At 44.6% G+C, this 13,889-nt stretch overlaps 1 protein-coding gene across 9 annotated transcripts in view; it reads left to right on the plus strand.

The window, feature by feature from the left end:
- The window catches only part of LOC146402252 (uncharacterized), a 1,625,488-nt gene that overhangs the window by 70,862 nt on the left and 1,540,737 nt on the right, over nt 1-13,889 (plus strand). The window lies entirely within an intron of this gene.

Raw genomic sequence — 13,889 nt, forward strand, 5'->3', positions numbered from 1 at the left:
AAACTGTTAAGCCCTCGTATCTTCGCTTGAGAATTATACCTTGTATGACAGGAAAGGTGTGTATGTGTGGTTAAACCCACCTTTTGATGTTTCGGTAAAGTCATGTGGATCTTTCTCCTTTTCTCATCTGTGTCCCTGTAATGGGGACACATGGGGTTGATTTCTAGGAGGTGCTGATTATTTAAGAAAAAAAAAAAAAGGAAATAAAGGCCGTTCTGTGTGGGGCAACTAACTTCAAGCACCGGATTTTCGGTCGCTGCGTGGGTCATACACGTTGATGGCCACGAGGGGGCAGCCTCGCACCGATTCTCGGGGAGCCTGCCGGCGACCGCGGCGGCGGCGGCTGCTTTCCCCCTCTTGTGCGCGCTAAGTCAAACTCCGCAGTTTTGTGGAACTGGATTGATTTTTTTTTTTTTTTCCTTTTTCTTTATGAAGGACTCGAGGTAGGGACCAGGGTTCACTCTGCAGCACATCACAGGAAGCGCGCGCCTTCGCATCTCACCTCTGAGGGCCTTTTGATTACAGCGAAGAGGCACCAACTCCAAACATGCTGCGTCCAAGGACGCCGGAGTCGCCTCCCTTCCTTTGTTGTGTTCAAGTACTGTCAAAGCACTGCTGTGTGGGAGAGAAGAAAGCACCGAGCTCCTCCCGAAAGGCCTGGAGTGGACTGCTCCTTTGGAAAAATTCTCCCTTTGTCCCGTGGCTTTAAGTAGCCTCTCCAAGGAAGGCGACTGTCAATCTGATGCCTCCTTTCTGAACATCCTCCTGGAATCCCAGATTTGTGTATTTCCGTATCCACTTATCTAGCTGGTATCTCACAACCGTACCTACGAGGCATCTTGGATTCGACCAGAAAGAACTATTCCTAACCCCCACATTTGCCTCTCTCCTATGGCCCGTGTTTCTCAACCCGGTATCAGCACCACCACTCAGCCAGTTGCTCAAGCCCCAAACCCACCAATGAGGCTTCCTCCGTCTCTCTTTTCACCTCCTCCCACGTTTAATCCGTTCATCTGTGAGTTCTCCTGACGCTCCCTCCATCTCCACTGACACCTCTGCTCTGGTCTCTTTCCTGGTCACTAGCTGCTACCTTGTTATTGGGCTCTACTCTCCCCTCAGCCCCTTTAATCCAGTCTCCATATACATGCCAGGATGCTCTTTTATTTTATTTTTTTTTTGTCTTTTTGCTATTTCTTTGGGGCCACTCCCACGGCATATGGAGGTTCCCAGGCTAGAGGTCGAATCGGAGCTGTAGCCACTAGCCTACACCAGAGCCACAGCAACGCGGGATCCGAGCCGCGTCTGCAACCTACACCACAGCTCACGGCAACGCCGGATCGTTAACCCACTGAGCAAGGGCAGGGACCGAACCCGCAACCTCATGGTTCCTAGTCGGATTCGTTAACCACTGTGCCACGACGGGAACTCCCAGGATGCTCTTTTAAAGAGAATTTAGATCACTCCTCTGCCTAAGAATCCTCTAGTTGCCCTTGTACTAAAATTCATATACCCTGTCGTGGACATGCAACGTCCTGTCCCCCTCACCCCCCGCCCCATGGCCTGCTGCCCCTGCCTCATCTCATACCCCTCTCCTCACTTTTGTTTCTTCTCGGTGTTGTCAAGCAGCCTTGGGCCTTGGCACTGATTTTTCTCTCCTGCTTGTATGCATTCCTCTCTGGTCTTTACGAGGATGGGTCTCTGGGTCCTTTGAGTGTCAGCTGAAACGTTAGCTTTTGGGGAGAGCTCCTCTGGTTCTTCCAGCTACAGTAGTCGCCCAGTCACTCTTATGTCCCTCTGTTTCAATCTTCTGTCAGCACTGAATCTGGATGCGTTTTCTTGCTGATTTATGTGTTGGTTGATTGTCTGTCTTCCGCCACTAGAATATAAGCTCCAGGAGGGGTAGGACATCTCTGCTTTGGACACCCAGCCTCATCCTGGTGACTGGACAAGGCCTGACTCATGAAAGATGCTCAGCAAATGTTTGCTGAGTAAAGAAATGATTCGTCAGGTGGAACCAGCACACTTGACCCTGCCGGGGTGGGGGGTGGGGGGCTGGAGGGTTCTTTAGTGTTCTTTGTGTTGATCGTAGCTGAGTCATTGCCTCTCTCTGAGCATCATATTCCAGATAATCATATTATGTGATCTTTTTATTCTGATCCACTTAGAAACTTCTGAGTGGAAAAACCACTTGTTGTCTGAAAGTTGTTATCATCCTTAAAACTGGTGAAAAACACTGAGACTTTAATGGTTCCTATCCATTCATTTTCAGGTACAGGATCAAAGCTTAGAGTTGCCAGGGTTTTTGAAGTCTCCTATGCAGCTACGTCCATGTCATGTGACAGAGACCGAACTTACTCTCTCAAGATGGTGATTCTCGGGAGTTCCCGTTGTGGCTCAGCAGAAATGAATCCAACTAGTATCCATGAGGTCACGGGTTTGATTCTTGGCTTCACTCAGTGAGTTAGGGATCCAGCACTGCTGTGAGCTGTGGTATAGATCGCAGATGCAGCTTGGCTCCTGTGTTGCTGTGGCTGTGGTATAGGCCAGGAGCCGTAGGTCCAATTCGACCCCTAGCCTGGGAACTTCCATATGCCGTGAGTGTGGCCCTAAGGGGAAAAAAAAAAAGGTGGTGGTTCTCTGAGTGGGAGGGGAGGTCAGGCTGCCTTTTCTCTAAGCCTTTGGTTGGTTAGTGGTACCTGGTTTGAAATTCAGGCCTTCCTATTTCAGAAACAATTTAAGCACAGCATTTCCATTCTGTCTGATTGTATTTTAGGTGTTGTCTAAATGAGGCAACAATTATAGACCCACATGCTTTAGGATGCTAAAGTACTCTTCACAGCTAGCCAGGAAAGGTCACCAAATAAACACTCTGACGTCTGCTAAGAAGGGAGATTAGCGGGAGCCTTGACTCTGTGTTCGCCCAGATCGTAGGAAGTGGGAACGTTCTTATTCCCTTTCAATTCCTTTGTTGCTCAGGGATTCTGATCCGCTACTGAGCTTTAATTTCTTGAAAAGCCGTTTCATCAGCCCTGTTGACTGGGTGCTAAGATTCCCTCCTTCCCCCCTCCCCTACATTTGGGTCAGCCTGTACCAAAGGAGAAGGTTATCTGGGCTGTTAAACCTTTGACTTGGTGTCTTTTGAAGAACGCATTTTGCATTTTGTTATGTCAGGATTGTAATTAGATCCGTTAATTAAGGGAAGAATGAACTTTTCCCAAACTCTGGACCTCTTTGAATTTTTGATAAGCTGGCTTAGGTTGCTGCTGACCTTTGCTAAGGGCTATGCCAGTGCTCATTAATTGGCACATTTTAATGAGGAGAGTTGATGAATGTGCTGGCCTTGACAATAAATAAAAGCTGGCTCCCACTCCAGGCCTTGCCACCTTTGGCTGCTTCAAAGTGTGTGGCGTTTCTTGACTAGTGACCATTACACTCGGGACACTCAGCTGACATTCTGTCTTTCTGGGCGAGGGAGGGCCTCCTTACCCAGACACTGATCTGAATGACTCCTCATCCACTGGCTAGTTTCCTTCTTGTAATAATCTTATTAGACCTGTTTTTGACAGGGGGAAAACTGAGGCATAAGGAGAGCAGCAACTTTCCTAGGGATAGGTAACTAGTCGGTAATAAAGATGATAATGATAATAATGATAATAACTACTATTTACTTGTGTTCTTTTTTTTTTTTTTTGCCTTTTCTAGGGCTGCTTCCGCAGCATATAGAGGTTCCCAGGCTAGGGGTCTAATCGGAGCTGCAGCTGTGAGCTGCAGCTGCCAGCCTACACCAGAGCCACAGCAACGCCAGATCCGAGCCGCATCTGCAACCTACACCACAGCTCACGGCAACGCTGGATCGTCAACCCACTGAGCAAGGGCAGGGATCGAACCCACAACCTCGTGGTTCCTAGTTAACCACTGCACCACAACAGAACTCCTACATGTGTTCTTATTATGTGCTAGGCACTCTCCCAAGCTCTTTAGATGTGTCATGTCATTTGATACTCATAACATCCCTATGAGATAAGCACAGTTTTTTCCCCCATTGTACAGTGGGGAACAGGAGACAGAGAGAGAGAGTAATTTGTCCAAAGTCACACAGCTTACAAATGGCAGAATCAGGATTTAAACCTAGGCAACAGGGTGCTAGAAGCAAGACTCTCAACCATACTCGGTGGTGGTAGGCCAGATTTCCAACTAAGATTTCCATTTTATTTTGTTCTGCTTATTAATTTTTTATTGAAATATAGTTGACTTACAATGTCGTGTTAATTTCTGCTGTACAGCAAAGTGATTCAGTTATATGTATATATTCATTCTTTTTTCAAAATATTCTTTTCCATGATGGTTTATCACAGGACCTTGAGTATAGTTCTCTCTGCTCTATGAAGGCTTTTGTTTATCCCCTCCGTGTATAATAGCTTACCTCTGCTAACCCCCCTCAACCTCCCGGTCCATCCCTCCTCCAACCCCCTCTCCCTTGGAAACCACAAGTCTGTTCTCCTTGTCTGTGAGTCTGTTTCTGTTTTGTAAATAGGTTCACTTGGGCCTTATATTAGTTTCCATGTATAAGTGATACCATGTGGGATTTGTCTTTCTCTTTCTTTTTTTTTTTTTTTTTGTCTTTTGTCTTTTTTTGTTGTTGTTGTTGTTGTTGTTGCTATTTCTTGGGCCGCTCCCGCGGCATATGGAGGTTCCCAGGCTAGGGGTTGAATCGGAGCTGTAGCCACCGGCCTACGCCAGAGCCACAGCAACGCGGGATCCGAGCCGCGTCTGCAACCTACACCACAGCTCACGGCAACACCGGATCGTTAACCCACTGAGCAAGGGCAGGGACCGAACCCGCAACCTCATGGTTCCTAGTCGGATTCGTTAACCACTGCGCCACGACGGGAACTCCCTGTCTTTCTCTTTCTGACTGACTTCACTCAGTATGAGAATTTCTGCTTGTATCCATGTTGCCACGAATGACATTATTTTGTTCTTTTTTATGGTTGAGTAGTATTCCATTTTGTATATATATAAAACACATCTTCTTTATCCATTCATCTGTTGATGGGCATTTGGGTAGTTTCCATGTTTTGGCCATTGTGAATAGTGCTGCTGTGGACATAGGGGTGCATCTGTCTTTTAAAATTATAGTTTTGCCTTCATATATGGAAAACAGTACAGAAGTTCCTCCGAAAACCAAGGATCCAGCTTTGGTCCACTTTAAAGGCTCTTCTCTTTCTTCTTTGTGTTTTTGCCTCATTAAGTTAGATATATTAGGGTCTGTGTGTTTCTGTGTCTGAACTTGTATTGTTTCAATTCTGTAGGCCTGATGAATTATTCTAGAGTTATAACAACATCTAGAATATTCTCAGGTGATTCCAGGCATCTAGAGTACAAAGAAGAATAAAATTCAGATTTACACACACACACACACACACACACACACACACGAAGATTTCTCTCCTTTTTGCCTTTTCAAATCTGAGTCTCCACTGACCCTTGGAAAAAACATAGTGAGTTGTGACACTCTGGAATATAATTAGAGGTGTAATATTTAACATGTACAACTGAATGTTGAAAAACTTACACAGTGATCCAAGTTTTAGATGTAAATTTTGGCTTTATAGTTATACTCACTGTGACCCTTTGGATTATAGCGAGTGAGAGGGTATCTTTGGGCAGGTTAACAGGAGAATAGAATAAGCCTCGGGGAAGTCGTATGTAACTCTTCAGTGCCTCTTTTAAAGGTCCTGCAAAATTCTAGTACTTTTAGTCATTGTAAGATATAGTGCTGACATCCCTTTGCCCCTGGCTTAAATGCTTACAATCCTTCTAATAATCCATAGGTGCAATACCGCCCCCCCAAATTACTAAATGCTCAATAGTGTAACACACACACCAGGAGCTCCCATTGTGGCTCAGTGAGTTAAGAACCTGACTAGCATCCATAAGGATGTGGATTCGATCCCTGGCCTTGCTCATTGGGTTAACGATCTGGCATTGCTGTTAGCTGAGGCGTTGATCGCAGATGTGGCTTGGATCCCGCGTTGCTGTGGCTGTGGCCTAGGCCGGTGGCTACAGCTCCAGTTAGACCCCTAGCCTGGGAACCTCCATATGCCGCAAGTGCAGCCCTAAGAAAAAAGAAAAAAAAATACACACCAGCATTCACAATTGCCACAAACTTCCCCCCTCTTTTTTGCTAAAAATATCCTCTTTTAACAAAATGTCACTGCTTTTAGAATTTCTCTCTCTGAACATTGCTCTAAGTGACTTCTTAAACGTATTTTCCCCCCATTTTTTCCCTTCACTATTGGTGAAGATAATTCGACATCACTAATAGCTGATTCACTTGGAGAAACGCTGTTCACGTTTCATCCCCATGTTCTCTTGTGCCTGTTTGTGGGAGAAGCACTGAGGCAGAGAGAACGTTGGTGTCTTGTCTGGCTATTACTTAGCAAATACTTAGTTAAAGGATACCGATGAGAATCTCAAAAGAAATTCCTATTTGAACACATGCCCTATGATCTGCTAATGTGGTGGAAGCCTGTTTTACGTTTAGAACCATGGACATGGACTGTCGTATCTGGATGGGGGTTCATATCACAGACCCAGAGATGGAAAAATAGAGGCAGATCTGAAACTCAGGTGTCTTGAGTTTTTGCTTAAAAATATATCCTGAGCTCAGGGAAAAAGGTTATTATAACTGGGATTGTAGGAGCAGTGAAATAAAAATTCTCTTCTAGCAGCCGTGGCGTTGCTCTTTTTTTGGGGGGGGGGAACAGATGGGAGAGCAAACCATTTGATTATAAAAGCGAGAAAAGAGTGCTGAGATTGTGGAGGGGAGATCTAAGAAGGTTTGACAATGAGGCTGTATCTGCGTGGAGCCTTGGAAAATGAATTAGATTTCTGTTTCTAGATCTGTGTTTCCTACTCCATCAAAGACCTTTTCTCCTTCTTGCTAAAATGTGAATGAAAAGAGGGCAACACACCCTCAGGAATCCAGGGTGTTAAGACCTTCTTGGTGTTCTGTTTGCTTCTGAGCTCCTGCTGAAGTGTGAAGGAAGAAGGGCATTTCATTTTCTACAAATCTCAAAAAGAGCAGAGCCGCACGTGTGTTAGAAATGAAATAAAACAAAAACAAAATCCAGCAAATCTGTGACTGCCTCACTCTAATCCTGGATACCAACTAAATTCGCAGATGGGTAATATGAAGCTCCGCAAGGTTTGCAAGGAGCTGGACTGGTTTCCCGGGGAGTTTTCAGATGTAAACTCGGGAGGGGAGGGTCGTAAAGCCACACAGTCAGAACATGGCAGTCCTGTCTTCCAAGACAAGAACCAGAACTTTTCAGAGTGCTGAGTCAAGAGGTAAAGGCCGAGAGTTCCCTTGTGGCACAGAGGTTTAAGGATCTAGCATTGTCACTGCAGTTCAGGTCTCTGCTGTGGCACGGGTTAGATTCCTGTCCTGGAAACTTCCATATGCTGCAGGAATGGCCAAAAAAAAAAAAAAAGAGGTAAGGGCCAACTTTTCAAGTATTGAAATGATGCCTATGAAGTGCCTATTAAATTTTGTTTATTAATCATTTTTTTTCTTTTTATGGCTGTACCTTCGGCATATGGAAGTTCCCAGGCTAGGGGTCGAATCTGACCTGCAGCTCTTGGCTTACACCACAGCCACGGCAACACCAAATCTGAACTGCATCTGTGACCTACATAGCAGCTTGTGGCAACACTGGATGCTTAACCCACTGAGTGAGGCTAGGGATTGAACCTGCATCCTCATTGGTACTATGTCGGGTTCTTAACTCACTGAGCCACAGTGGGGACTCCTGTTAAGGTTTATTAAAAACAGATAAAAAGCCTCGTGCTCCCTGTTCATGTGTTCTCCTTCAGATTCCTCTCCAGAAGCACATAGACCTACGACCCCTTTTTGGTCCTAGTCAGCATTTCAACTGAATTAATATGGGTGACATATATGGCGTTATCTCTTGAAAAATACATGTTGTTCCTTGGCATTTGGTGGGGGCCATGGCTTAGTTCAAATTCTTCCAGCTGTGACTCAGACTTGAAGTTGGGGGTAGTTTATTTGGAAAATCACATCAGGAAGCAGGAATGAGGGAGTGGGAAGAAAGAGACAGTGAACAAGGAATAGCCACTGCAAGTGTTTATCAAAGTCACCGCTCTGGAGGATGGGGGTTCAGTTCTGTGAGAACCCCTGAGAAAATGACACAATGCCTCTCAGAATTTTTCACCTGAAAGGAGGGTTGCTGGAGTAGTTATTCCCAGATCGCATCCCCATGGTTGAAGTTTGCTCCCGTGATCTAGCATGAATTCTGCAAGAAGGAAGAATGTAATTTTTTTTTTTTTTTTGTCTTTTTGCCTTTTCTAGGGCTGCTCCTGCAGCATATGGAGATTCCCAGGCTAGGGGTCGAATCGGAGCTGTAGCTGCCGGCTTACGCCACAACCACAGCAGTGAGCCGCGTCTGTGACCCACACCACAGCTCACGGCAACGCCGGATCCCTAACCCACTGAGCGAGGCCAGGGATCAAACCTGCAACCTCATGGTCCCTAGTCGGATTCATTAACCACTGAGCCACAATGGGAACTCCCGGGAAGAATGTAATATTAACAAATAAATAATCAGGGAATGTTAGATTGGTTCTAAGTTTGGGGCTGTTAGAAAAAAGAGAGTTTTGGAGTTCCTGCTGCGGTGCAGTGGGTTAATGATGCAGCTTTCTCTGAGGCAGCATGGTTTCGATCCCCACCCAGTGCAGTGGGTTAAGGATCTGGCACTGCTGCAGTGGTGGTGTGGGCCACAGCTGCGGCTCAGATTCTGTCCCTGTCCCAGAAACTTACATATGCTGTGGGGTAGGGTGAAAAGAAAAAAAGAGTTGTTACTCTCTGTCCCTCTGTCTGTCTGTCTCTTTCTCTCCATCTCTGAGCACCGGTGCTTTCTCCCCACATGTATCTTCTCTCCTAATAAACACCTTAAAAAAAAAAGCTGCTATAAACATTCATGTACAAATTTTCTTTTGATTAAGTATCTAGGAGTGGAAAGGCTCGGTCAGGTGATGGGTGAATGTTTAACATCTTAAGATACTGCCAGAGTGTTTTCCAAAGTAGTGGTACCATCCCACACGCCCCTCAGCAGGGCATGCGTGTTCCACTTGTTCCGCATCTCACCAACACTTGACTCTGTCATTCTAGCTGTGCACATGGGTGCGTAGTATATCTCCCTGTGGTTTTATTTGCACTTCTCTGAAATCTAATTATGTTGAGCATCTTTTCAGATGCTTATTGGTCACCTGTTTATTTTCTTTGGTGGAGCCTTTGGTCCAGTATCTGGACCATTGTTTTTTCATTTGACCCTAATGTGTTGTTTGTTTTCTTCTTATGGAATTCTTTACATATCTTGATTAAAAATTCTTTATCTAGACGTTCCCATAGTGGCTCATCGGAAAACGAATCTGACTAGCATCCATGAGGATGCAGGTTCGATCCCTGGCCTTGCTCAGTGGGTTGAGGATCCAGCGTTGCTGTGAGCTGTGGTGTAGGTCGCAAACACGTCTCGGATCTGGCGTTGCTTTGGCTCTGGCTTAGGCCGGCAGCTACAGATTCGACCCCTAGCCTGGGAAACTCCATGTGCTGTGAGTGCGGCCCTAAAAAGACCAAAAAAAAAAAAAAAATCCTTTGTCTAATATATGTATTGTAAGTATTTTATCATAGTCTGTTGTTTGCCTTTCCATTTTCTTTATCTTTTTCTTTTTTTATCTTTTTGTCTTTTTAGGGCCGTACCCACTGCATGTGGAGGTTCCCAGGGTAGGGGTCTAATCGGAACTACAGCTGCCAGCCTACACCACAGCCACAGCAACACACGATCTGAGGCACGCCTTCGACCTACACCACAGCTCATGGCAACGCTGGATCCTTAACCCACTGATCGAGGTCAGGGATTGAACCCACAATCTCATAGTTCCTAGTGGGATTCGTTAGCCACCGAGCCATGATGGGAACTCTGCCTTTCCATTTTCTTAATGTGTTTGGAAGAGTGAAAGTTTTAATTCTGATAAAGTTTGATTTATTGATTTTTTAATAGGTCATGATTTTGTTTCCTATATTAGATATCTTATCCTAACTCAGGGCCATTATGATTTTTTTTTCTGTTTTCTTTTGAAGTTTTATAGGTTGGCATTTAGGTTTATAGTCCACTTCAATTTAGTTTTTCTATATCCTTACACTAAACAGAGAAAAAAGGAACAAACTATTCATACATGTAATAACATGGATGAATCCTAAAATCATTTATGTTGAATTCTATAAGCCAGTCCGAAAAAGAGTACATACTATATGACTTCATTTCTAGAAGATTCTAGAAAATGGAAACAAATATAATAAAAAAGTTTCCTCTTTCATCTCAGAGGAGGCCAAGGGGCAACTTTCTTCAGACTTCTCACATTCCAGTTTATCCGACATGAGCTGTCTCCAACATATTGCTCAAGGTCAACCCCAACAAGACTGAAGTCGTGTGTACCTGAGATGCCTCAGTGGGGAAATTGCTGCCACATCTGCCCCGGCCACTGAGATCTGTCCTCTGAGTCTGTCTCCGAAAAACCTTGGTGGTGTCGTCACCATGGCAACCAGTGCCTGGAAGGGCCTAAGGATTACAGTGGACTTGCCCATTTAGGACAGACAGGCCCATCTTGTTGAGGTGGGTACCTTCTACCTCTGCTCTGGCCATCAAAGCCATCAAGGAACCATCCAGAGAGAGAAAGAATCAGAAAAACATTAAACACAGAGGGAACATCACTGTCGAAGAGACGGTCAACCTTGCCCAACAGATGTGGCACAGATCTTCAGCCAGAGAACTCCCTGGAAGCATTCCAGGAATCCTAAGGACTGCCCGGAGTGTGGCTGTGGTGTTGGTCACAGATGACATCCCAGTGGTGCAGTCGAAGGCCCAGCTAACTGGGAACTACTAAGGAAACTATTTCAGTAAGGGATCATTGGGAAACCAGTAAAAAATAGCCCCCAAGCCACAAAAGCTCCCCCATCCTGCCAGTACAAGAGCAAACAAACAAAAGATTAAGTGGTTGTCTAGGGACAGAGAGAGTAGGTTACAAACAGGCCTAGGAAGCCACTGGGCTTCAAGGAATTTTTTGTCATGCTGGCTGTGACGATGCTTACATGGGCGTATGCATATGTTAAGTGTCAAGTTGTATCCCTTAAAATATGCACTTTATTGTATCAGTCAACACCTTGATAATTCTATAAAAATTCATCTGTTAATTAAACGGAAATAATTTTTCCTCTGAGGAGCCTTGTAAATGAGGTGCCCCAAACAACTTCTCAATCAGAACCAAGTATTAATTTTCCTCAATCACCTTTAACTTGAGAGAATTTCTTTTTAAAAAGACTGTTACATGGAGTTCCCTTTGTGGCGCAGTGGTTAACGAATCTGACTAGGAACCATGAGGTTACAGGTTTGATCCCTGGCCTTGCTCAGTGGGTTAAGGACCCGGCGTTGCCGTGAGCTGTGGTGAAGGTTGCAGACGCGGCTCGGATCCCGAGTTGCTGTGGCTATGGGGTAGGCTGCTGGGTACAGCTCCGATTGGACCCCTAACCTGGGAACCTCCATATTCAGCGGGAGCGGCCCAAGAAATGGCAAAAAGACATAAATAAATAAATAAAAAAAAAGACTGTTACATTTTATCAATCTGCTTTTCCTGGTGTGGTCAATTGTTCTTAGACAGGAAAGAGCACAGTGAACTATTTTATGGTCTCACTGCCATGTGCTGTTCTTGGTGAAATTGGTGTCTTATCTTTTACCTCTGCAATTAGCTGAAGCTGGCAACTTCAAGAATAAATCCTGCACTCAAACATGTTGGCACTTAACCCCGCACCATCTGAGGGCAGCAGCTAAAATCCACATCTCTCCCTTAGAGCGGATACTTCATTTGGAATGGTCAGAAACATGTGAATCCTGAGGTCGGGTGCAATCAACACCTGTTCAAAAAGAGGGCCAATCTCTGAAAACTAGGATTTGACATCCTAAAAGAATCAAAACTCATCTGCTTCTCAGAATGAGCCTAATATCCAGCTAAATAGAATGCCAGATCAGAATACAGCTGGATGACCTTAAGCATACCACCGGATCTCTTGGGCCTCAGTTATTTCTTGTTTGAAATATTGTTTTGTTGAGCTGAATAATTTTTAATGGTGTTTCCTATAATGCACTTCTAGAATTGGTTGTTAGAAGCCATTTTGTGGCTCACCCTTCACCTACCAAATGCAGCTGTATTTTTCCTCCAAATGTTAAATATTTAATCAACTCTAGGTGAAACCCAAATGTAATTCATTAAGCAACTTGGTGTTGAGTCAAATGCAACGGACATGAAAAATGTCTTTTCATTAGTGTCCATTGGCTTCGTTGGTTCAAGAATTCTGGCCAATGGAATGAAGAGCAAAGCTATCCTCTGCTCGAACTAACCGAATGTATGTGAGTAAAAATAAAATAAAATAAAAACCAGGAGGGTTTCCAGTTGCCTTTTACTAATTGCGATGTATTGATTTTCTATGTTACATTAGTGTCTACGAGGCTCTCCTCTGGCTAATCCAAAAGAAGAATGACGTTAATGAAGATTTTTATTTCAAAGTGTGCATCAACATAAGGGTGGGAGAAAGGCACACACGCTGTGTGTGTGAATGCATGCAGAATGTGGGGAAGAAGACACATACGATGCATTTTTTTGTAAAGGGGAAGTGGCGGAAACCACAACCGAAAGAACCCATTGTATGTGGTCTTATTTTACTTTTGTCTCTTGTCTGTGGTTCTTAAATAATTTAACCTCTCAAAAAATAACCTTACTAAACTTAATAATAACTGCATGCTTCAAATAATAAGGATTTGGCTTTACTAGATTTCTGTGAGTCAGAATTAGGCCAAAAAACTTTCAACAGTTTAGATGTGAATTAAGCACACATTCGCACGGAGTTAGCGAAGCTGAAATCAGCAGAAGGAAGGAAGGGAGGGAGGCATGATGTGTTGTCAAAGCCGGTCCTGGGTACCGGGCACGTCACTGGCCGTTTATGTCTATAATCAGTTTCTAGTGGTTTAGAGGACAGGGTTGCCCTTATGTTGACATCCTAAAATTCAGTGGCCGTGCATGGGCTTAGTTAAGTGGGAGGAAGCTCAGCCTAGAATGTGACACTGGCACTGGCTTCTGGCCTTGAGCCCTCCGAGGAGGGGCCCTGTCTTTCTCTTCTACTGCCTTACGTTTCTCTTTAATTTCTTGGAGCAGGGGCACACTCCAGCCCCTGGTTCAGATCTGGCCTGCCGCCTGTTTTTGTAGGGACCCTGAGCTAAGAATGGGATTTTACATTCTTATTTATATTATTTATGTATGCGGAACGTCCCAAGCCAGGGATCAAACCCGAGCCACAGCAGTGGCAACACTGCATTCTTATCTGCTAAGTCACCAGGGAGGTCTGGATTTTACATTTTTAAAGAGTTGGAAAAAAAAAAAAAATTAGGAGTTCCTGGTGGCTCTGTGGGTGAAGGATCCGATCCGGTATTGTCACTGCTGTGGCTCAGGTTCTGTCCCTGGCGCAGGAGTTTTGGCATGCCACAAGCACAGCCACATAAATAAATAAATAAATAAAAGAACAGGATTTCATGACACATGAAAATTATATTGAATTAGAATTTCTGTGTATATAAGTAAAGTTCTATTGGAATGCAGCCACGCTTATTCATTTACGTATTGATGGCAGCTTTTGTGCTACAGTGTCAGGAGTTAAATGGTTGTGATGAGACAGCGTGGCCCACAAAGCTGCAGTGGTTGTTCTCTGGCCCTTCACAGAAAACGTTGGCAGATTTCTGTCCCAGATCGTGGCGGAGATGTCA

The sequence above is a fragment of the Sus scrofa genome, chromosome 6, assembly GCF_054392235.1.
Source record: "Sus scrofa isolate SSC_HxYL_T2T_F1_AM1 chromosome 6, Sscrofa_HxYL_maternal_Yorkshire_Landrace_v2.0, whole genome shotgun sequence".
Lineage (NCBI taxonomy): Eukaryota > Metazoa > Chordata > Mammalia > Artiodactyla > Suidae > Sus > Sus scrofa.